Consider the following 12,213-nt stretch of genomic DNA (forward strand, 5'->3'; position numbering starts at 1 on the left):
CGCGCTCAGCATGTCGCAGAAGACGCGAGGCCGCTACAGGCGGTACTTAGAACCGAACTCAACTGATCAAGTACCAAAGCAGACCCTCAGCAGCATTTCCAAGCGAACGAAAACACGGAGCGCTAGCAAGGTACGTACAATGCTGATAATTCGGTGATTATAACAAGTTCTTTTTTTGGTGGGGGGTGCAGTTTTTGACATGCCACTTTGGTTTAGTGGCTGTGGCGTTCTGCAGCCGAGCACAAGATCGAGTTCTGTGCAGAGAAATATAAACATCTTAGTAATAATTGACTAGTCCGAGGACTGTTGGAGGTGCCCCTAATCCAGGCCTCCCATGACGATTGCCGCGGCGCCGCTTTACGATGCAGGCAGAAAGTAAAAACCGTCCTGTGTAGTTTTTCGTACAGAGCTCGATCAAGGCTCTAGTCTAGAACGGTGAAAGCAACTGCGAGAGCATCAGACGACCACCAGGGTCAAAAGAGAGAATGCGTCACTTAAAAGCACGACGTAGCTGAGCCGCAGCGAATTTCGTCGCTTTTTCTCAGCTCTATTAAACAAAAGACTGGGCGTGAACGCGTTGAACTACCGCAGAAGAATTACTGCTGTGCCTTGTATTCAGGTAACAAATCTAGAATGGACAACGCAGTTGCAAAAGTTATCCCTGGCCAAAAGTTATTTCGATTGCTTGTGCAGGCAAATGAACATAAACAATAACTGAGCATGTGACAATATAGGTAATTGTTGCCCTCAAATATAATACATTTCTTTCACATGCTACTGTCACATCGACCCAAGAGGCCAGTGTATCAATTCCATTTTTCAGGACTGTGCCAACTCACTGGATTCTTTCCCTTGCTGTCGGATCCTTGCATTTCTAAGCACTCGTGCACTCCTTGATTTAACAAATAAGCACACAATTGTGATGGAATATAATCAATTGTATTATGTTAGCTTGATAGCTTAGGGGAGCTTTCTGTATCCTTGGCATTGATATTTGTCAGCAGCCATTTGTATTATTGGGAAACAGGATTAGTTGTCTAAAAAACTAATCCACATGATGCAACAAAACAGCATCACTGTGTTGCTTCCAATGACCGTATGTTTTCTCTGTTTTGTCATAATTTCATCCTTTGCTCATGTCGCTGTCAACTTCAGCGCAACAATTAAAATTAATCCAGGTTATTTTAAGTGTCATGTTCTCATACAATTCTGTGTACAGTGCACTTAAAATATTCTGCTTCTAAGATGCCTTACGAACCACCTGAATTGAGTATTTTGCAACTGATTATATGGCAGGCACGTTGTAATATACACATATTGTAATATCAATTATTTATAATGGCTGAACAAGGGAGGCCTCAGCACGGAGCGAGCCTTTCATTGTGTGACCCCTTTTTAATGTTTTGGATATCAATTATATTACTTTATGTTGTTTATTACCAGTTGTGATACTTCTGTTTATTACACATCACTGCCACAGTAATTTATCTGCCCAGTGTGCAGTAAAACTTATTACCACTTAATTAAAACTAGAAGGCCTTTTTTCCCAGGTTGTTGCACCAAACAAGCAGGCAGCGACCATTGTGTGCGCGAAGGACTCTCCAGATCATCGAGCAGCCAGTGTTTCTGAAGATGCATCTCGGGATGGCAACCTGAGCATGTCACCAGACATGACTTCTAGTTGCCTTGATGATGAACCGCCGATGCCTTATGCCAGCAACACATGTGAAAGAGATGAGAGAGATGAAGATGAATGCTCTGTTCCTGCTCCCAGTGTTGCTATGCAGGATGTCAGCTCTGAAACTGAAGAAGAGGCCGACCATAGACAGGTTCAACATGACAGTGAAGGTGACAGTGCGGCCGAAGAAGATTGTGATGCAGAACAGTTCGGTTTGGATGATGCCCCTGAGCAGTACTTCTTGAAGCTCTCAAAGGAAACGCTCCCTTCGCAGTCGACGACAAAGGCAGAGGCACTGTTGCTCATCTTAGCTTATGTTGTCAGTGCTGGACTGACGTGGGCTCAAATTAGAGGTCTGCTAATTTTGATAAATGCCCTGTTAGGAAGCAATGTACTGCCTGGAAGCACATATTTCTTCCGAAAGCTCTGGAAAGACAAAAAAGAGCTGATAAGGCTACATTTTTTTTGTCACACTTGTCATGAATATTTGGGGAAGTTCTCAAAATCTGAAGAAAATGTATCGGTGACTTGTCAGTCATGTGGCACAGAGAAGACGCTTCAGAGCCTGAAGCATTCTGGGAGTTTCTTCTTGATGTTTGATATGAGGCAGCGGATGCTGGATATATTGAAGAATGTTGGTGGTGCACTGCTTCAAAACTTGCAGTTGCTGGCATCGCGACGCTGCATACCAGGAACATACAGTGACATCACCGATGGTGATTTGTATAGAAGCATAAGGAAACAGTTTAATATGAGTTGGTCAGATTTGACGCTGTGCTTCAATACAGATGGTGCACCAGTTTTTGAATCGAGTAAATATTCAATTTGGCCAATTCAAATTCTTTTGAACGAGCTTCCTGCTCAAGTCCGGTGGCAAAATATAGCAATTGGCGCTTTATGGTTTTCAAAAGTTCACCCTCCAATGCATCTTTTCATTGGCAAATTTGTTGAAGAGCTTGCCAATATCGGAACTCTTACATGGTCCCATGGTGGAAGACGAATTAAATCAGCGGTCCATGCAGTTGCTTGCTGTGTTGATTCGCCAGCTAGAGCTGCAGTTCTGAACATGAAGCAATTCAACGGCTACTTTGGCTGCAGTTGGTGTTTGGAGAGAGGCACAGCCGTAGAAGGTGAGTGCATGCATGGTACTTAGTGCCCACACCTACAAAGCACTTTGAATTGCTTTTGTCAAACTCTTAATGGCAACAGAAGCAAAAATATTAAGTGAGTACTATGAACCAGCAAGTGGAGGGCAAATTGAGTGCAAGCTTAAGTTTACACATCTATCCTAGAAAGTGTATTTATTTGTCCAGCGCTAATGCTAGAGCTGGAGAGCTGTCTTGACAGATGGAAAAGCTGGGTGGGTGAAGTTTTGTTGCGTATGTTCCCATCTACTAAATGGTCTGGATAGTTGCGATGTTTTTATGCCACATTGGGACATTTTTGACTAGTTTTTCTCAAAGCAGTGTATATATTGTTTTTTACAGGACATTTTCTATAGAAAATTTCTTTTAGAGAACTGGTAGCAGAATTTAACATAACTTATCTCTGTATGAGGAAGGTATTTGTGGCTTAGAAGTATGGTTCTTTGGGCTAATTGGTTAGATACATCAATGGGGGTCATAGCGCTATAGGACACGGACTAGAGTGAAACAACAGGACAAGCGCTCATGCTATTGCCTCCGTCTTCTCTGTGTGCTATTGCACTATGATCCCCATGGATTATGTTGTGGCGTCAGCCAGACCATGTACAACTTTATAACTTGCAGAATATACAGTTCAGCTGAACCCATCAGGGATGGCAATATGACAGCATGCTATGAAGCCACAGGAACATTAGCATTCCTGAGCCAATTGCCATTTGCATTTTTTTCAGAAGGTACTTGAAAGCCCTTTTTAGGACTAGTGTGCAGGTCAGTAGAAAAGATAAGTGCTTTTGCCTGTGCATGGAACAGGAGTTTAAGCAGTGCTGCTTGCAATATTGATGCATCTGAGCACCTGTGCTGCTGCAATCACAAGCTCAATGGTCTTGGTAAGCTGACAATAATTCTAGATGCATTGCAAAAAGTGTGGCGAAACTCGCATGTAATTTTAGGTCTTGTTGCCCTCGTTTATGGAGCAAATCGCAATGGTTGCTCTCCGATGTGGCTTTGGATGGCATGGTGCAAAGCGTGGAGTAGGCGTGCTTAGCTCGGAGATCAGAAAGGGCATGCATAGAGGAGCTGCTGCTTTACAAGTTGCAGATGCTTTCTGTTCAGGAAGGGCTCGTCTTCATCGCAGAGTGCAGCTCTTAGGCGCTTGTTCTGCGGCGAGTGTCGGCGTTGGCGTAACTGAGCAAATGACCGCAGTGAAGGATGAAAGAGTGTTTGCCGACTGCAGCAGGGGATGAGATGTGAGGAGGAAGTCTGTGGAGGAGGGTACAGCAAAGGCATGAGAAGAAAAGTGTTAAACGTTGCCAGGTTCATATTGCCAGGTTCATTGCCAGGTGTTTCAGTTATTCACCGTGAATTGTTTTCGCGACTTCGAAAAGTTACGACCCCCTATGATGGACCTACATTACTCGCTGCTCAAGGGGCCGCCATGTGCACTGCTCGTATTTCCATTGATAGACTTCTTCATTACGTACAATTTGCAGTGCTAAGTTCGTGTGCCCAGCAGCTCATATTGGGATGGGATTTTCTTTCTACGGCCTCCGCCTCCATCTGCTGCGGGCAACACGTTGTCCATACGACCAACACGGTCTATTCACTTCATGCAGATGATGCTCCACTTCACTTGCTTGCTGCAGAAGATACCGCACTACCTCTTCGCCATCAAAGCATTGTAACTATTGCTTCTGATGTCATTGACTGCGGCGACGTGCTCATATTACCATCTGCAAGCGGTCTCGCAAGAGGGATAGCCTTCGGTTTTGTCATGGCTCTGCACTTCTCTACGCTACAAACATGACATCCGAAAAGATTCTCATCCCTAAAGGCACTACATTGGCTTGCGCCACTGAATCGAAGTCTATCTCTGTTGTTTCCTTTAACAGTTTTTTACTGCAGATTTAGCCGCCACATGTATGCGACTAAAGTGGGAATGCACTGAAGGGTAATGTTTTAAATGATTTAAATGTAGATGAAAAATTAGTGGTTAATTACTTGGGCATGGTAGCTTTCTGCCTAAAAAGCACACATAAATTTATATGTGCATGCTTGTCTTTTTGAGCTAGTGTGCTAAACCACTTATAGAAACATAAAAGTTATTCTGGTTTAAACAGTGGTGGATTAACTGCAGAGTGCATCAAGCATTCATTTAACCCCCTTATTTACATCGCTGATCATTTTCCAACTGTACTGCCAAAAGCACCATTGCTGCAATGCTCTGTGCTGCCACCAGTAGTAGTGGTATCATATCATATCTGTTTAGGTGGCATGCTCTGCATGCTTTACCGATTTTAATAGCTGAAATCAGAATATTTTATCTGGTTTAGTTATGCTATATGGACAAAGGCCGATTGCTGAGCCACCTTTTTTGCAGGAATACTTCTCAGTGTATGTGAGGAGACTTACTAAATCTGAATGCTGATACTGCCATATGATGCAATTCATAGCTTATTCTGATGCGTTCAGGAGATGACCTTTGCATTTGTGCGCTTATATTTGCAGGAACACTGAAGTACTTGTGCCATGCGGAGCCAGCCCCAGAAAGAACGCATGAAGGTGTTTTCAAGGCGATGCTTCAAGCTGTGCACCAGAGAACTACAGTCACCGGTATTAAGGGGCCATCTCCTTTGATGAAGCTAAAAAGTCTAGACCTTGTGTGGGGCTTGCCCCCAGACTATATGCATTGTGTTTTAGAAGGTGTAACAAAACAGCTGACTGAGTTGTGGCTTTCATCTGTAGGATCTGCCTACTACATTGGCAGAGAGCTGAAACTGCTGGATGGGAGGTTGTGTAGCATCAAGCCACCAATAACATTCGGTCGAACACCACGTCCACTCTCGGAGCGTTCTTTTTGGAAGGCTGTTGAATGGCGGCATTGGCTTTTATTTTACAGTATTCCATGCCTTTCAGGTGTACTTGCACAAAGTTTCCTGGCCCATTTTTCTCTGCTTTCGAAAGCGATTTTTTTATTGCTTAAAGATATTGTTACTGCGAGCGGCATAAATGAGGCAGAAGAGCTGTTGCTGAGATTTGTTGCTCATATGTCAAGACTTTATGGAGAATCTTCAATGACATTTAATGTCCACCAACTGCTACACTTGCCGAAGTCAACACGCATGTTTGGTCCACTTTGGGCAACATCGACATTTCCCTTCGAAGATGGCAATGGCTTTGTATTGCGTCTTATTTCTGCGGCAAAGTTTGTGCCAATGCAGGTAGCTGAGAGGTGCATTATGCGAGAGATGTATCGTAACTTGGAAAGAACAGTGACTATGTCTGCTCGCATAGCAACCGCGAAAGCGAAGATGGAAATTCAATACAAGGCATGCTTTCAGACATGCGTTCTTGGTGTGCCCCAGCCATTTTCAGGGATGTCAGAAACTCTGCAGGAATTGTTTATTTCTAAATTTGAGAGAGTGCCTGAAGTTTCAAGGTACTTCCGAGCACAGGTTGGCACAGTAGTCGTACATGCTGCAGACTACTTAGTTCCTCGAAAAACCTCTTCATATTATGTCAGTATGAAGGATGGGAAGTACGTGTATGTCTTGGGAATTTATGCAGACACAAGCTCCATATACTTTCATTGTCAGCACATGCTCATTGGTGCTTGTGCTTTTGATGTACCTCACATTATGCTCTGCCAACACCCACCACCCTCAGAAAATAACTGCCTGTACAGCAGTGATGACTTGCAGGCACAGTGTGTATTCTTCACTGTAGGCAGCTCATCCTACATCTGTGATGTTGGGAACTCTGTAGAGAAGTTTTGATTCCACCTGTAGATGTACAAGGCCTACAGGGAGTGACTACTGATCTTCTAAAGGAATCCTTTGTAGTGAAATGGCGAGTTTACGAAATGTGTACAGCTAGCTGAAAGTATTCATGCCTGCAGTAGTTAATCGTATGGACTCTCTTGGTGTGCATCAACACTAGCAATGTTTGAACTGAGAGAGCAGTGGGGACTTCATTCTGCATAATTTACGCCATAGTCTCTTGTATAGTTTCTGTGCCCCCTCGTATTTCAATCCAGGCTTGCAGCGCTCTCTCTGTCGAAGCACCTATGAGTCATGTCGAAGCACCTATGCAGAAAAATCGCAATCGCAGTGTATGCACTTCTGGAAGTCTTAAAATGTGACAAAACCTGTTTGCCTTACTAAAACAGTGCCTTGGGATAAAGGATATAGGAATAAAGCAGTGACTGCTGTCTGTGAAGTAAAGCACGGGCATATCCCTCGCAGTAAAAGTACATTAGCCTGTCATAGCAAATTTGATGTTTTGCATTCAAGAGCCCCTCACTTTGGTGTAGAATTTCAGTGGCTTGCTTTTATACAAAGAACTTGCTGCATTGGCCGAGAGCCCCAGTCCTGTGCCACATGCAAAAAAAAAAACGAGAAATTTATCAGTTAATGTTCTTGTTTTGCACATTGTCAACAAGTCGCAAGGTTAATGTGCTTGGGTTCCAACATGTAATGGAGTCGCCGTTGACTGTGTACCGGATTTGAAAGCTTAGATTTCTAATTATTCTTGCTGTTAGATGCCATTTTGGTATCAATGCAGCATCATAAGCTTTGGTGTGGGATATTGACAAAAATGTTGCTGAAGTGCTGCGACAGCAATAAGTCTTAATTATTCAGGCCCCAGCGATCACGAGAAGTTGTTCAAGACGACTGTGACTAAGTTTTTACCCTCTATGCTAACCTTGCCCTGGAGGTCGTAGACAAGAATGACATTGCCAGAATGTTTGCACAGAAGCTCCTGTCATGAATGGTCTAGAAGCTGTAGATGCAAATGACAGCAATACTTTTGTTTGTGTCGCACTTCATATTGACTTTTTGCTAGGCTAGCTTGTAATACTGCTTTCATGTGAAACTGTATCGAGCGTAATGCAAACGGTCGTGGCTACAAGAAGAATGCTTTATTGATAAGAAGGGAACGTATTTATAGCTGCGCTGCTCTCTTCGTTTGCACAGTGTTGCTATCTTGGTTGGCCGTTGCATCCTCCTTTCTTCGAAGAATGGAAACACTGAAACCACGGAAAGCACTCAACATCGAAGAGTAGCAGACAACACTCCTAGGTTGTTTCAGTCTGCCGGAATCCGTGCGTGTAGGCCAGGCGATCTGGTGGTCTTCGCGGTCTGGTAGATCGCCTTAGTGAATCTGGGATGTTAGGTGGGCCAGGTGTGCCTGCTGGTGGTCGATCCGGTGCGGCCTGCGAAGGTTCAGGCGGCTGCTGCGAGGCTGCGCTCCAAGATGCGTCAGGGGTGTCGTCGCAGTCGTCCGCCTGGTAATGGATGGCTTGATGGAACGCTTCTGATGTTTTGCGAAGGGGCTGTCTATTTCGACGGAAAACCCGGCCATCCTCTGTGAGAACGGTGTACGACCTTGGGGCCACGAGATCTTGGACTTGCGCCTTGATTTCCCATCTACCATTTCCGAGGATGCGGACGACGTCTCCCTTCTGTAGTGGAGTTAGTGTTCTTCCTGTGGTCCTTGCTTGGATATGTTTTTGGACGGGACCTGATGATGACGCTGAAAAATCTGGAAGCAGCGTTCTGAGACTTCGTCCCATTAGCAGTTCCGATGGTGATCGGCCATCCTCGAGAGGACACACCCTGTAATTGAGAAGGCCCAAATAGAAGTCCTCTTTCTTGCTCTCAGTCTTGCCAAGCAGCTGCTTGACTACTTGTACGCCCTTCTCGGCGAGTCTATTGGACCTGGGAAAATAGGGACTGGAAATCGTATGCACAAAGTCATAACGAGCCGCAAAATCATCAAACTCTTTTGACGTGAACTGCGGGCCGCCATCACTGCAAACTTCTTGTGGTAATCCATGCCTTGCAAAGATCTGACGTAGTTTGTGGATGACAGTCGTTGCAGAGGTATCCTTGAGATGCTCGACTTCTGGAAAATTAGAGTAGGCGTCATAGACAACTAAATAATGCTTTCCGGCGTGTTGAAAAAGATCTGTACCAACCCTCGCCCATGGCATGTCTGGAACGGTGCGTTGGCACAGGGGCTCGTCAGGCTGTCGATACGCAAACTTCTTGCAAACTTCACACCTGTCAGTGAAGTGGGCAATATCTGTTGACATTCCTGGCCAATACATCAACTGGCGAGCCCTCGATTTGCATTTTCCTAAGCCGAGATGCCCTTGGTGCACTCGTCGCAGCATCTCGCATGCTTGCAGGTACGACTACTTTAGTTCCTTTGAGGAGTACTCCGTTGACTACAGAAAGTTCTTGTGCAAAGGACTTTAGCTCACCTTCTACAGGTATTGACGACTGCAGGCCGGAAATGACGTCTTGCGCTATTGCATCACTGGCCGTTGCTGCCTGCAGACGAGATAGGGTGGCTGGTCCAACAACGGCAGTCAGAACGCCCACGGCATGAACTTCAACATCCGTTGAGCCTTTTTCTGGTTGTTTCTGCGATGGGATTCGTGACAGGGTGTCGGCAACAACCAATTTGCTGCCTGGAACATACTGCAACTCAAACTCATACTTCAGCAGTCGAAGAAATAGTCGCTGCAGACGGGGTGGCATGTCGCCTATTTCTTTCTTTGAAATAGCCAATAATGGGTTGTGGTCGGTTTCGATAACGACATGTCTTCCAATAACATAATCATTAAACATTTCACAGCCGAATGTTATGCCCAGGGCCTCTTTATCTATTTGGGCGTACTTTCGCTCAGTTTCTGTGAGTGCTCGCGATGCGTAGCCTACCGGGCGCCAGTCTTTTCCATGTTGTTGGAAAAGCACTGCTCCGAGTGCAAATGCTGACGCATCCGTCGACAGTTTTGTGGAAAGCTCGGGATTAAAGATAGCCAGGACGGGTGCTTCCGTCAGCATCTTTTTGAGCAGCACCCACTCACGCTAGTGAACATGCGTCCACTTGAAAAGTGTGTCGTTTCTAATCAGGCTGCGCAGGGCCTCAGTGTGGGCTGACAACAGTGGCAAGTATTTCCCGAAATAGTTCACGGTGCCAGGCAAGCGTTCAACGTCTTTCTTGGTCGTTGGCGGAGGGTGGTTTAAAAGGCACGTTATCAGGTCGGGATTCTGCTCAATACCTTTGGAACTAATCTTATCACCCAAGAAGCTGATTTCAGTACGTCCAAAAATGCACTTTTCTGCATTCAAAGTCAGGCCCTCTGCCTGTGCCCTTTCCAGCGCTTTGTACAGGCGTTCATTGTGCTCCTTTCGCGTAGAACCCCACACTAGCACATCGTCAATGTACACACGTGTTCCCGGGAAGTCGTCGAATATCTGGCTCATTGTACGCTGGAAAACTTCGGGTGCAGATGCAATACCGAATGGCAGTCTGAGATACCGATACCGACCAAACGGTGAACTGAATGTGCAGATTTCTGATGTTTTTTTTGTCGAGGGGGATTTGATGGAACCCACTGTTTGCATCGAGTCTGCTGAAATACTTTGCATGCGCTAGATCACCTTCGATTTCTTCCCGGCATGGCAACTGGAAGCGCTCTCTCTTCACCGCCTTATTTATTGCCCGCGGGTCCATGCATACTCTTAAGTCTCCATTTTTCTTCCTCACGATAACCAAGGGACTTACCCAGTCTGACGGTTCTTCCACCTTCTCGATGATGTTCGCAGCATTCATCCGGTCAAGTTCTTTCTTAAGCGGCTTCTTGAGGGCGTAAGGCACACGCCGTGTTGGCTGAACCACAGGGACAGCGTCCTTCCTATGCCCGTGAATAGCCTTGGGAATGCCTGCTTTAGGCTTTCGTATGTCTCGCTGCTGTCCACCAAGTTCACTCTGTTGACCAGACCAAGTTGCTCACTTGCCCCGAGGCCGAGAATAGCTTGCTTCTTCTTTACTATGAAGAACTCAAGCAGTACACGCCGTTTGCCTAACTGCACGGTGAGGCAAACGTTTCCACTGTCCGGTATTTCGCCGCCCCCGTAATGGCGCAGGATGCTCCTCGTTGGGTACGGCTGCTGTCTAGTTCCGAGCCTTTTGAACAGCGAACGCGGCAACAAGTTAGCCTGTGCTCCCGTGTCGACTTTAAGCTGCACATCAGTTCCTTCAATGCTCGTTGTTACAATCCAGTCACGACTCTCGGGACCACGCTTGCTTTCCGTCGTCCTGATCTCCAGAACGTCGAAGTCATTGTCACTCTCCGCTCCTTCGACCACGTCATCAACGGCTGCTCGCTTGCTCGTACAGCAGGCAGCAAAGTGATTAGGCTTCGTGCACTTGTTGCATGTTTTGCCGTACGCCGGACACTTCCTTGGCGCATGTAAGAAGTTGCAATACCGGCATTTTTGGCGTCCGTGTTTAGCTTGCGTTCGTAATACAGGTTCAATCTTGTTTTCCTCCATCCACGCCCTATTTTGCGATTCGGCAAGTTCCTCAGCTTTGCAGCATTCCACCGCTGTGGCTAGGGTCAGGTCTTTCTTTCGAAGAAGCTTTTCTCGCAGGGAAGAGCTGCAAATGCCATAGACAATTTGATCCCACAGCATGGAATTTCGTAAATCCCCGAAATTGCACGTTCTTGCTTTTAGATGCAGATCCCGAAAGAACTGTTCAAATGGCTCTCCGTGTGCCTGACGACGCGAGCGAAATACATATCGCTCATAAGTTTCATTACACTTAGGCAAGCAGTAGTTTTCAAATGCTTTAACCAAAACATTGTAGTCTTTAGCTTCCTCTGGTGATAGGTTCAGTGTATTAAACACGTCAATTGCTTCTTGACCCGCAACATGCAAAAAATTGCAGCTTACTGCATGGCTTCGTGGGCTCAGTTGCTATCAGGTACAGCTCGATGCGTTGCTTGAATGTCTGCCAGGACGCTGCAGCGTTGTCGCCTACTCGCAGTGGCTCAGGCAGGCGCAGGTCGGTCATGGTCCCGTGAGCGATCCCACTTCTGACACCATGTATCGAGCGTAATGCACACGGTCATGGCTACAAGAAGAATGCTTTATTGATAAGAAGGGAACGTATTTATAGCTGCGCTGCTCTCTTCGTTTGCACAGTGTTGCTATATTGGTTGGCTGTTGCAGAAACCAAAGCACAACGAACCATCTTATGATAAATGAGGACAATCTCTTACGTTTGTTCCTGCACACATATTTTTTGCTGCAGATACAATTTTTATTTGTGGCAATCTGTTTGTTCTTGCCCATTGTGGGCATTACAGGCACGTAGATTGAGTGAAGTGAACCTGTTCAAAAAAATAGAACGCAAACTATTAGGCGTCTGCTCTACTCTTAGCTTTTATTGCTGAGTGGTATAATTGAAGCATATATTTGTTTTGGACATGGTGAAAAGGTTAACATCGCGACATATGAAAATTGAAAATTGCCTTTATTTTTCCCTTGTAACAAAAATTGGGAGAGCACCACAGACTAAAAGCTGCAAAAGCGT

General features: G+C 45.6%; 1 pseudogene; it reads right to left on the reverse strand.

The window, feature by feature from the left end:
• Positions 1–7,673: 7,673 nt before the first annotated feature.
• On the reverse strand, positions 7,674–11,901 carry LOC135913427 (uncharacterized; annotated as a pseudogene).
• Positions 11,902–12,213: the final 312 nt, after the last annotated feature.

Source organism: Dermacentor albipictus, unplaced genomic scaffold (assembly GCF_038994185.2).
Source record: "Dermacentor albipictus isolate Rhodes 1998 colony unplaced genomic scaffold, USDA_Dalb.pri_finalv2 scaffold_15, whole genome shotgun sequence".
Lineage (NCBI taxonomy): Eukaryota > Metazoa > Arthropoda > Arachnida > Ixodida > Ixodidae > Dermacentor > Dermacentor albipictus.